General features: G+C 46.6%; 1 protein-coding gene across 2 annotated transcripts in view; it reads left to right on the top strand.

Moving 5' to 3' along the window:
* The window catches only part of l(3)80Fj (lethal (3) 80Fj), a 372965-nt gene that overhangs the window by 66453 nt on the left and 293081 nt on the right, over positions 1-13431 (top strand). The window lies entirely within an intron of this gene.

The raw sequence follows: 13431 nt of genomic DNA, 5'->3' as shown, positions 1-13431 counted from the left end.
GCCTGCCAAGACAACACTAGATGTCTTGCCGCATTTGGCTCTATTTATGATTTCGATCTTCATGGCGAAAGGCAAGTTCTGCCACTTCGTCATGGCAACACTGCAGGAGAAAGGCCATAAGGCGCTATATTGCACAACGAGGGCACAAGAGCCTCTGATTGGCTGTCTGAGCAAGCGCTGCGGGCGGGCCAGGATAATTTCTTGCAGGAGGGTGTCGACAGTTCGCCCTACGTGGCATGGTCACGGTAAGGAGAGCAATTGGATGGACCCGTGCCCGCTGCAAGGGAAAGCCAACTTCTGGGGGCACTTTTGCTCCGCTTGGCTTTTGATATATCGGGAGTCGCTGCTATTTTTGTTCGATGTGAGCATAATTCTTGCTATACAATTGGCTCTCGTTACAACAGACCATGATAATCTGACAAAAAATGTCTGTTTTATCCGAAGTCCATAGCATCTGGTATGCCTTACTTTTGAAACTTTGATCGCGATGTGTATCAACGTTATTGCAAAGAGTGAGGGACAAATGTCCAAAGTAAAACAAACAAACAAAAAAGTAGCCATTCTGCCCAGAAGGCAAAGCATCAATTGCGATAACAAATTAGTAGACAGCTATGCGAAGTGAGGATAGTAGTTTTAGCAGCTGTATAAAGTTGTAAACATTAGCTTACTAACTAAATTAACGGGCACCCTGTCACGTGCGCGCCGGTACTGTGGGGATGCGCGACTCTCACACGTCCCCTGATATCTTGTTTTCCCGCATGGCTCCTGTCTTCTGCAGTGCGGCGTCGCCGCATGGCCTGGCACCCGCGGCGGTCGGAGTGGTTGAGGCGCAGTGCGAGAGATGGCGCGAGTGTTGCGTTGCTAGCGCCGCCTCGCGGCAGCATTACTTGGGTGTGCGGGAAAGATAAGGGTCTCTTGGGCGGTGGGCCGGCGAGCGCCGCGGACGTCCCGCGCGCGCGCCAATCCATGCTTCTGCGAGACCGCCTTGCGTGGCCTGCTTTCGAACGTGCTACCGTTCGCGTGACCGTACGCGTGAACGACCACGCGTTAGGATCCAGCATGGGGCGAACATATTCGCTCGCTATCCGGTCGCGGTGAGTCAGACTTCTGGATTTGTCACGCGCCCATCGGCATGTTTTGGGGATAGCAACTCGGCTAGCAGGCATTGATCTATGAAAGGTGCAATAAATGCCCTTGTGATTGTTTGCACTACTGTGTTGTCGTTCCTTTGTCCCAAGAGCACGGGTGTGAGAACCCCACAGTACACATGAACACATCTAGCTCAATGACCGTAGAAAGTCGCTGTCAAAACATTGAAGTGAGGAAGCGCGGCAGCAATGTCGAGCAAATCGACCTTCGTGCTGTCTCTCATGTCAACGCGAACTAAATGTATAAACACAGTGCATACGAAGCTACCAGCACTAGGTGCACTTTGTCCGTGTCACAGATCACTTTCAAGATACCGCGCCTGCGCGGCTGTGCTGTTAACAGCAGCCATTGGAATTTAACCCCCCTCTCCTTCGCCTCGCCCCAGCGCCTTGCGCGTACGAGACAACACGATTCCACCCCGCTTTCCGCCCTCTCTCGCGTGAACTATATTGAGCTGCAATTGTCAGTTGACACTTGCAAGTCAGTTGCCAGCGTGTGCTGACATTGCAAAAGTCCATTTTACGTGCCCGATTTTGGCAAAGATTGCCACTAATTTCGTCTACTGTAGCTTATAGTCTGTTGTAGCAGGGTCCATTAAAGGCGAACTTCATTGGATTAATAAAATAGGTTGAGCGAACTAAGGTTAAAATGTGGTCCATTATATCTGAAAGTATTGCATGCGAGTCCGTTGTAACGATCGTAGACTGTATATACTCATTGTAACTATACCATGTTCATAAATTGTTCTATATACAGAATAATTCTGTGTAAATGGATTCGATATAGTCGGGTTCAAGTGTATGTACGCGGCACTCCCAGGACGAAATCACATGCGCGATGAAATATCCAGTCATTGCTCAACCACCACAAATGACACCACGTCAATGACACATGTGCAATCCCGTTACGAAGCAGCAAAAGTGTGGACAGGTCGGAACGTGAGGTTTGCTGCAATGAGGATTTCAGCCTACGCTGCGCTCTCCGTGCTTGGCGACCTGATCTAAAGGAGGAAGCCCAATTACCATCACCAACATGGTGTTGTCATTCGGTACCTCCAAGCACCGTTTGAATTGCGGTTTCTATGTTGATTTTCGTTTTCAAAAGTGCCAAAAAAGACGCAGCATGCTGTTCGCCATATTGCGTTTTAGTGAAAATGGTACCCGCTAACCGGTGTGCATTCTATGGTGCACTACATCGTAAGCAGTCAGTCAATACATTGTGTTCACTGGGGACTCGACCGGATAACTGTAGCAACTACATTTTGACCGCAACGACGCCATAAGCAGGTACTTATTAGCGAGGTTTTACTGTACCAAGGTTACTGATGGCTTGCTACATTCTTGTCCTGTAACGCTACGAGACTCCCAAGCATGCACAACATAATTTTTTTCAAGAAGTTTGTAAGCATTAAATTTTGTGATAAATTTTCTAGTATTGAATTTGATATTTGGCTTCTTTTTTTCTTTATTCGGTTTGATATTCGATTAGAAATCTACTATTTTGTATTTGCACACCCCTAGTATACAGACATGCTAAAACTCTTTAAGGGGGACGCGGCTTTCGCATCGTAAAAAATTGCGAAAAAGATCGATTTTTTGAAAATCATATTTTCAGTTTCTATAACCCTTTTTATATCTGATACCCAAATATCGTCACTGTAAACCATTTAGAAGTGCTTTAAAAAATCTGTTTTAGCAGCCAAGGTGGCAAAATAGCTCAATCAAGAAATCAAGAAAAAAGTGTTTTTCAAGCCACAATATCTCGGGAACAGCGCGACCGAGGGCCGCCATCTTGGTCTCATTGGAAAGCACGTTTCTCCGTCTTCTAACTTGCCACTTCGGCAATCTCCTCCATACAGAAACAAGCGCACAAAAAGCAAATGATTTAAGGTTGTGCTAGAGTCTGCGATTGGCCGCGCCTGCCACCTGACTCCAGCGCCGTTCGCCATTGGTCCGCCGCTCGCGTCGTCTGCTCGCCTCTTTGCACCTTGCGAGTCTGGACATCTCCACTCGCCGTAATCTCGACGTGCCAAAACGGGCGCTACGCGGACATCGCAGTGGCGTGGCCGATCCCTACGCTTGTGGATGTTTCAGACTCACGGCTAAGCATTCCAAGCATCGGTGATGTGGAATTCGCGACCAAGATTCACACGCGGAATCGTCGGACATGCGGCTATGCCTATCAGCACTCGGCGTTTCGGAATTCCTGACGAAGCACATCGCGCACGCAATCCTCAGGCACGCGACTAAGTGCACATAGTGAGTCTCCGACTCGGCGATCATGCCCATCGCGGGCGGACTTCTCGGACCCTCACCTAAGCATATTGTGCATCGGCCCCTCGGACTGCGCAAATGAGCGCATCGAATGTCGACTCCTCGAGCCCGTGACTAGGCATTTCGCGCGTCAGCACCTCCGACTGCACGAATAAGCGCATCGAGGGCCGACTCCTCGAGCCCGCGACTAGGCATTTTGTGCATCGGCACTTCGGACTGCGCGGCTAGGTACTTCGCGCGTCGGCACCTTGAACTGCGCGACTAAGTACATCACGCGTTGGTTCCTTGTATCTGCGGCTAGGCATTTCACGCGTTGTCATCTCAGAGCCATAATCAAGCATATTGTGCGTTCACTCTATTGTCACAATAGCTCGTAACAATATCTGTCATACCACCCCTTCATAAAGAGAACCTCATCGTGAGCTCTGTTCACTAGGCCCCTTGGGCTGGCACAGACACCTGGCTGCAGACGTGATCGAGACATCATACAAACATGCAATTCTAGAAAGCACCTAGCAGCTGTATATCTATCACTGGCTCTCTGATCCTAAGTTCTACAGCCACTGTCAAGTAAAGATGACTTGGTAGGCTGCTGACACTAAGAGCCTTCTTCAGTAACATGGTCAATTCTACAAAAAAAAAAGCCTCCCTGATAGTACCGGAGATTGCTATCAATCGGGCAGCCCGTGGGTGCAGATTGCCTGAGTGTACACAGGAACCATATTCATGCCCACACAGAATTCTGCACGTCACTTGGTTTGAAACCTAGGCACCATGCTCTTTGTAGAGCAGCAGCAGCAATGAGAGCAGCATTCCGGGCAAGTTGGTAATCCACTGCTTAAATGAGTAGTGTGTCGTCTTCTCTCACGTCCATGTCGTTTTTTTGTCGCGCAATATCATTTAAGCACCGGCAAAGAATGCCCTATAAAAAGAAAAAAAATGGGGGGGGGGGGAAGCACACCAGACCAAAGGCCACATGTATAAGAAGCCCCACATCACAAAACACCCCAAAGATTACAAATTCGGTGCCTTTTAGAGAACTGAAGAGAAGGTGAAAATTTGAGAGCCGTTTTCTCAAAACTGTTTTTCTGCCTTTCTTCTCAATTACTGGAGCTGATTTCTTTGTTACCGTTTAACGTATTTTGACTCCATTTTTTTGTCGCGTTCCTTGGGCTGCAGTGCAGGTCGTGACGTTCTCGCCTTCTTATCTTGACCCTTTGTAAGTTTACAATATGGCTATTCATCTACTCGGAAAGTGTGCTTAATGTGAAGGCAACATAAAATGTGGCACTCCAAAAATGTGTGTTGCAAAAAAAAATGCAAGAATGTCATGACCTTCAGCACGCATTTAGCTATGCAGTCAATACTTGACAAGCCTTCTATCACGTTTTTTTAAGTTCCCCAGGCTCTCTAGAAAGTAAGAGGGAGAAAAATTCTGCTCAATAAAATTGAATAAAATGTTCTCAAGATATCGCTCTGAAACTTTTATGGAAGCATGAGGGAGACATTCTAAACACTTGTGCCAATTTTCGTCAAAATCCATTCAAAAATAAGGAAGTTGATTTTCAAAGCCACATCCCCCCTTAAAATGACCTTTCACTTGGAGCACTCCCACTCGCACCTTTTCAATCCACACTTCAGGGGTCTGCATTAAGTTTTGCACATTCCATGTCCAGACTTTATTCGAGCAAAGGGCACCTCTTTGCAAGATTTTTGGCAGCTGAAAATATTTAGCCGCTGAGTGTGCACATTAGGTGGGCATTTCTTCTGCTGGAGGTGAACACCGTGTTGCAGCAAAGCAGGCTCCTTGTTTGTTCCAATTGTTGCAGCTGTTGAGCATGTCACCAAACATACTGCACCTGGCAAGCCAGCATCTTAATTCTGTGTGATTACAACCATTGCACAGTTGTGTAATAGGGAAGGCGCAGAACCTATGTAATTATTATTGTTCCTGTGCTTTGTATCAGGATGGCAAGCTGTTGAAGTGCTATGAAAATCTGCTGGAGACCTATTGCTGGCTTGTCGGAGACATCACGCCTCCATTTCTTGTGCAAGACCTGATCGTGTCCTTTTCTTTTTTTACTGCTGATGCAGTTGACTTCCATTAATTCCACCCTGACTTCTATTAATCCATTGCCATTGGCGTTCAGTTGGCATCACTGGGTATCGAGCCTATGACCTCGGGGACAGCAGTAGGATGCTGTTGCCATTGAGCCAGTTTGGCAGGTGATGCTTTGTATTAGTGGTCAATATCAAAGTAGGTGACAGTAGATGTATGTTAATTTGATTTATGTGGTTAATTCCATCTTAACCAAAGGTGTGGTCTGGCTCCCATCTCATTTCTCCTGTTACGGTCAAATGAATGGAAGTCGACTGTATCCGATATTTCATCTGTAAACATGAATTTGACCAGCATATTTTTCTCCGGTATATGCGTACAGTGCATTTCACTTATAATATCAGGAAGGACGAAAACTCCTATCGTTATAACCGATCATTGCTATACAGTCATGTCTCGTTAATATGGACACACCGCAGTATGCAGAAAATTTTCGACAACTGGTCTTTTGCCATGCAATTCTTCCCCATTACTATAGAAACCCGCAGTCCGAACTATGGACGGCTATTTTGGAGACGAAACGGGGTAAATACAGGCATTTTTATCTTGTTATTATGGACACGGGATCAGATTGCCTACACGACATACATATCAAGCACACTGTGGAACTGGCGTGACGACCAGTGGTAATGCTAGAACATTCGATGGTGTATGTTTAATAGCCAACATGCTTCGCCGAGAATAAGATAATCGACGGAAGCAGCCGGTGAAGAAGAAAGACCAACAGTTACTCTATGTGGAGCTCACCATAGCTTGGAAACGGCTATCGCATACCTTGAACAGGTGGGACAGGGAAAAAGCGTGCTTAACTCTTTCGGGACCGGGGAAAAAACAGGCAATTCTGATGGGTGTCAAAAATTATTTTTTATTACGAATAGTCATTGCGCTATATTGCTGCAATGTTCATCAAAATGTAGCTAATTAGATGGTCTTTCATGCATAAAGAAAGGTTAGACTTAAAAGTGATATATAATATTTTTTAAAAAATCTCAAATTCAAGATTTGCTGAAAGAACAACATAAAAAAGTTGGAAAAGTCATGGATATACAAGTGGAAAAACATAATAAAAAAAATTCAAGATATACAAAATGTGCTACAATGCCTCCTTTCTTGCTTGTGAAAATTTGGCACGCGTATCTACAACTGTCTTTTTTTTTTGTGTGAAATCTAGCTTGCACCAGTGGTCAGCCACTCAGGTCCCACGGTTCTTGTGCCACTCGACGAAGCAGTTCCGGGCAGTCGTAAAACACAAGTGAACTTGGCATGTGCTGCAAAAGACATTAGTTTTGAGCTCGATTTTCTTCTGCTCATAGCACAGCTTGCAGTTTCTGCGTTTTGCCACTTTTTCCGGCTTGTGGAGTGCATGTTTTGCGACGGGTGGTGGAGGCGTGTGTGCTTGCTTGGCACCGTCAAGATTCAGAAGCTGCCGAATGAGCTCTTCTCTAAAAGCTAGGTGGTCAAACCCGGCAGTGCGTGCCAGCTCAGGAATCTCTGGGTGCAATGTGCGGTGAGCTTGGAAGAGTACGAAACTGTTCACACATGCAATATCGATGCAGTGGAAGAACAGAGTCTTCCACCACCGTACGCTTCTCATGAGAACATTATAATATCCAATCATTTGATCCGATTTATCTACGCCTAGCATGCCAGCATTATAATCATGGATCAGCAGAGGCTTTGTTATAAATATCTGAGTCCAGGAGTTTTGCCTTCTTTCCCTTCTTTTTGCGGTGACCGTGTCATTTGCAGTATGAACCGTGCTCATCATGTTGACAACACGCCGGTCTTTCCACTGAAGGTACAGGATGTTCTGATCGCGCAACCATCGAATGTCGCCACGTCAAGCTTTTTTTTCCCACCGTGCATCCTTCAGTTCGGCAGGAAATCCTCGGCGATCCTTGCGTGTGGTTCCGCAAGCCAATGTTTTTCGGCTGAGAAGATGACTGAACAGGCTAGTAGAAGTGTAAAAATTGTCCATAAAGATCCTGTAGCCCTGATCAAGATATCTGTGACACAGCTGGCAAACTACGTCGAAAGCTAAGCCATGGGGCCCTGGCTGCTCACGCTTACCGGTATACACACTAAACTGCACAGTATATCCGGTGCCAGGGTCAGCTAGGACCCACAGCTTGTAGCCCCATTTTGTTACTTTATCTTTGATATACTGTCGGATGCCTGACCGCCCTTTCGATTTCACCATGCGCTCATCCACGGAAAGATCGCGATGTGGCTGGAAAAGATTCGCTGACACTTCGTTCATGTGTTGCAGGAGCCACCACATGTATCGGAGCTTTCCTCTTGAACTTTGAGTGACATCGTCCAAGTCTGCAACTTGCAACATTGCGAGTAGAGCTATGAACCGGCGTAGCCGCATGATCCGTGGTGGGAGCAGACCGCTGTACAGATCTCCTACGTTCCAATACAGCTTCAGCCGAGGAACCTTCACAACGCCCATGTAAATTACGAGTCCGATAAACTTTAGCATTTCACTTAGGGTGACTTCTTCCCAAGATCCATCGGAACAAGCATGCGTTGGTTTTTCCAAAATGTGAGTCCAAGCATACTTGTTCGTGTTGTCACAAATTGTTTCGATCACATTCATCGAGAAAAACAGAAGAAAGAAGTCCAGAGCAGTCAAGAATTTCTTTGATCCGCTTCTGAGCGCCACGCCCACTTCTGCGTCCAAGTACACGCCAGGTTCCCGTCGCGGCGAAAACTCAATCCGCTTCTGCGCTGGCGGCAGCAGATCATTGCCGTAGCTTGTTGAGACCCTATCAAGTAAAGATAAAATAATGAGAACATATAGCGAGCCCGTTCACCTACTCCAGAAAGAAATGAATGTGGAACTATGCTCACCTTCGGCTACTAGATGAAGTCCGTGGCTCATCATCATCCGAATCGGAGTCCGAAATAAAATCGGAGCTGCCGAAGTCGTCTTCAGACTCTTCGCTGCTCAGTTCATCAAAAAAATCCGTTGCCGAAGCAGCGGAATCGCGCGATTGACGGCGTTCTTTTCGAGCGACCGGACGCGAGCACGACGCCATTTTCCACTGCGTCCGCCGCCGCCGCAATCGAGAAAATTCTCTCTCGCGTATCGCCACCTGCTGGAAATGAAAGAAACTATGCCGAAACCGAGAGTCTAGTTCCTGACGACCTCCTAGATGGAGCTACATGTCCAAGCGCGCGGAAATTTGAACGGGGCAGTGCGCGCAAAACCGTCGATCATATATGATCGATGGCCTATGGGCCGGTCCCGAAAGTGTTAAAGTAGCCGATGTGTTGCACTTTCTGGGCACTACAGTAGGATTGAAGGCGTCAGTGCAAACCCACATTTCCTCGTTTTTTGGCTGAATAAATCATGTTCTTCTTTGGAACGATTATTCCTTGATTCGTTATTATGGAGGACTCACATTATGGACTATTTTTCTGGAGAATGGAGGTGCCAATATTAACGAGACATGACTGTATCTAAAGAAAAAGAAAGATAGAACATATATTTGAAGATACGAAACCATATTTTCCACTTGCGCTAAAAAGGAGACAGTGAAAAATAAAACTGCCTGTTTCATAGCGGGTAAGCGTTAGGCGTGCTGAAATGTTCAGAAGTCTACACTTGCTCTTGTGGGAGCTTCAGGTTCACAACGAAAGTGTGCATCACAACCAGCTGCTGTTGGAATACTGGCAGCAGTAATATAGTTGTCATGAAATAAATGAGCAACTCGATCGGGGTTGGTGTCAAAGATGGGCCATTGTCAATCTCGTCGTCGCTGGTGCTGCTGTCTTCGCCTACACTGCACAACGCCGCCATCTGTCATGATAGCAGGCAGTTTTAGTTTAGCGTGCCTAGTGGAAAATGGGCTTAGTGGTATCGAAATGCGCATGCGCAGAATGCTAAACAACCCATACAGCTTAGCATATGCACGCTATTTCTCAGATTTAAGGTTACCGTCCTTGCGTGGTTTGATAGTTTATGTAAAACATGGCGCAGACCCAGTCATCCGCTTTGAACTGAATTTGACGTTGTTTTTGTAGAATTCGTTTCGTTCCCAGCAAACGGCTGTGTAAAGGGCTTTTGCTTAGTCTCATGCCATTTCGATGACTGAGTATTATGAATAACCTTGAGGAGATTTCGAGACCATTTCTCATTTCAAACGTGACCAAGCCTAACGAGAGAAACCTCAGAGATTCCAGCACCATCTATTGGGGAAGTTGGGAGATAGGTGCGACCGCGGCATATGGCCTGCGAGATCAGAATATTTAGGAAGCTATGGTAGGCAGCTTGTGCTGCTTGCACTGTTTTACCACAGATCGGCTGACATGGAAACTACAAATACAACACACTCCTGGCTTTCGTTGCACTGCCTCTTGCACTTTCTGGACACACGCAAAGATAGAAACACTTAGGCGCACTACGTATGTGAAATTCAAAGCATAATCGAATAGTATCCAAACGCATTTCCTTGGACAGAAATGTGCTGTGGGCAGGGGAGCGCCGCTTCGTTTCCCCCCCCCCCTCCTTTTTTTCTTTCCTCTTCACTGGGCATGTGGAACACGTTCACGAGCGATGTGGACATGAAGCAGCTGGCGCCATTTTGTGGCGCACTGCATGAACTGACGATGCTCTCTGTGGCTTTTGCAATCGGTGTGCAAGCGGGACGTGCTGCGCGCTAATGGTGGCAGACACAAACTTTCGTAGCCAAACTTTTTGCCCCCTTTTTTTGTATCGTCCGTTTTAAGGGGAACTTAGCAACACAAATTTCACAATTATTCTGCATGGAGAACTCCATCCTGAAGGAAACATTTTGATCATTATATCTGATATGCGATGAATAAAATATCATTGTACAGTCAAATCTCGATATAACAAATCATGCGGGACCGCCAAAAATAGTTCGTTATTCTGAAAGGTTGTTATAAGGAAGCCCTAAGAATAACCATTCTGCCCATTGACCCATCAGTTTATAAGTTGTCACCATTTGAGCTATCCATGAAAACATCGTTTCTGGCGGTCGGCACATGCTGTTGCTATTTTCCATAGGTCCAGCTGCCACGCACCGAAGTCGAAGCGCCAAATATATGTCGAAGCGCCATATAGTAAAAGTGACTTGCACAAAGCAGATGCTGAGGAAACTACTGAGAAAAAGGAAGCTCCATGTCGCCTACAAACCGTGATGTTTCCTGTTTGTTTTTGCCATGAACACCGCAACTGTCTCACACGAGACGGACACATGAGCTAATTCAAAGCAAGTACGACTATGTGGCATCCTCGCGAGTATGGGGGTAACATTTCTCTGCGCTAGTACATACTCTGCACTAGCTAGTATGGCCGCAGTAGGAAGTGCAAAAGAAAGAGGCATGTGCAGAAAGAAGGGTGAAAGAAGGAAGCAGAGGGGCATGCCTGCATTGCTAGGTGACACTTGCCTGAGGGAAAGCATGCACTTGCAAAACCCAATGTGTCATCGCCTCTGCAATATATTGTTTTTTAAATCTCTTTTTTATTGAGCGCTGTCTCAAGTTTTCCGAACCCATGTGATGTGGTGTCCGCTTTCTGTCCCTTGTCTGCTAGCGTGCTGTTTCGGCTGCCATGATGGATAAACAGAAATATAAGCATCCCCAGATTTCGTAATACTACCGTATTTATTCGCGTACCTAAATCACCCCCAAATCAGTTGTGAAAAATCGGAATTTTTTTCCTCATGTAATGAATGCACCCCCAGCTTTGCAATACTGTGCACTCCCATGATCGAACAGCCGTGCTGTAGTTTTTCAGAAAGACTACAATTTTTTACTCTCGCACACGTGTTTAAAGCAAGTGCACTTAATGTTTAACGCATCCTTTCCACCAGTGCTGGCACAAAGGCACCTAGCACGTTCAAGAGAAAAAAAAATGCGCAATTGGCTTTCTGCAACATACCTAATTTAAGTACTTTACGCTGCTGTAATAGGGGCGCGATTGAACGTGGCGCATGGGAGAGTCTAAGTGAAGAAGAATTGGCTGGCACTTGATCGGCGTTGTGGTCGTAATTGGGCATAGTGTCGAATTCGTGCGTCTGTGGCTCGCTTTTACGCCTACCTTGGGTTTTGATGTGTGGATGGGCCTTAAGTCTAGTTATGCTCCTGCTTCAGGATGTAGTGTTTATCTGCTCACAAAATGGGAACGCTGGTCAGACACTGATAAATTTTGACATGCCGATGAGCAGGACGGCCGAGGAAAGGGATGCACACAGCATGCTTATCAAAAGAGGTGCGTACTTCAATGTGATGCTTGTGATAATGACAGACGGCCGGAAGCAGCTGCGAGGATGAGCTGGGGTGTGATTGGAGATAGCTGTTCAGAGCACACATTCAGTTTTGCTGCGCATGAATGGCCTAGGCCGCGCTGACTTCGCGCGGCTGATTGGTTCTTTATTCTTTGGTGGAACCATGATGTGGATGGAAGCCGGCAGTGACCTGAACGACAGTCTGATAGTTCTGATGTGGAGTGAAGTTACGGTTTGCACATGGTATACATGTATTTTTACTGCAAAAATAAGTTATCTTATGCATGTTCCAAGTCATTACCATCGTAGTTTTTAATTTTTTCCGGTTTGAAAATGTCTACATGAAATTTACCCCGCATAATGAATGCACCCCCCAACTTTGCTTGGCTATATTGGGAAAAAAGGTGTGTTCATTATGCGGGTATATACAGTAGTTCGTAGTACTGTGGCGTTGTTAACATGACACAGAAACTGAATAATGATCATTATACTGAAAAGTTCGGTATTCTGAATTTCGTAGTACTGAAATAATTTTACATTGAAACCATAAAACTTCGTTAATGTGCTGTTCGTTATATGAAGATTTGACTGTGTATGTTTTTCTTGTCCTAGTCCTAATGCATAAGTTAATACTCTTAAGTCAACTCATTGTTATGACCAATACAGTTGAACACGGATATATCGAACTCGAAGGGGATCGCGAATTAATTCGATATATTAAAAATTCGATATAAAAAATACAGGCCCAGAGACTTTACCTGTGGCGGACGATGACCTACTGATCGGCGCATTCAAGAATGACAACTATTTCCGCACGCAACGACGCAACGTAATGCTATATTTGCGTGAAAAAAAAATTGCTTATGTTGGTCTGCTTCTTCGCCTTGCAAATGAAATTAAAGACGCCAACCTCGATCTTATCGAGGCTGTTCAGGTGCGAAAGCCCGGTTCCTTCCATGTCGCCGCCATTTCAGCGGCGGAGTACGAACGTGTAGCCGCGCCCTCGTCCGGACGATCTTCGTCGCCACTCGAGCTGTTAGCCTGGGTCCCTCCGACTGCAGCTACAATGTCCTCGTCAGCGAGGCTCGCAACAGCCTGAACATTGCTGTCAACGTTCACAAAATCGTCAGCAGACACTTCGGCTGGAACGGCAGCCGGGAAAAGGGACGACAACTCGCGAAACGCGTCGTCCATGCACTCGTCGCCGTCTTCGCAAGTTTCGGGAAGTTTGGCCATCACGAGGCCTGCCTTCCGGAAGCAGTTGGCCACAGTATCCTGCTTCACGTCTCTCCAGGCGCCCGTCATCATTTGAATGGCCCCCAGCAGGTCAACCTTAAGCTCGGTGCCCATGCGGAGCCTATCAATGAGTCGCCTCCTGTAGGCGACTTTTAACGACTTAAATGATGCCCTGGTCGAGCGGCTGCAACTTCGCTGTCGTGTTCGCCGGCAGAAACTTGAGCGCGATGTTTTCGAGCTCGCAGGTGGTGTGATGGGCCGAGCAGTTATCGACGAGAAGGCAAGCGTGACGCCCCGACTTGCCCAGTTTGGCGTCCCAGCTTTGTCGCAAAGTCCAGGTTCTTGCGCTTCTTGACGCTGCTTGCGCTTGCTGCAGCCATTGCTTCCGCGTCAG

The sequence above is a fragment of the Dermacentor albipictus genome, chromosome 2, assembly GCF_038994185.2.
Source record: "Dermacentor albipictus isolate Rhodes 1998 colony chromosome 2, USDA_Dalb.pri_finalv2, whole genome shotgun sequence".
NCBI classification, from domain to species: domain Eukaryota; kingdom Metazoa; phylum Arthropoda; class Arachnida; order Ixodida; family Ixodidae; genus Dermacentor; species Dermacentor albipictus.
This window is presented reverse-complemented; position numbering and strand designations above follow the sequence as displayed.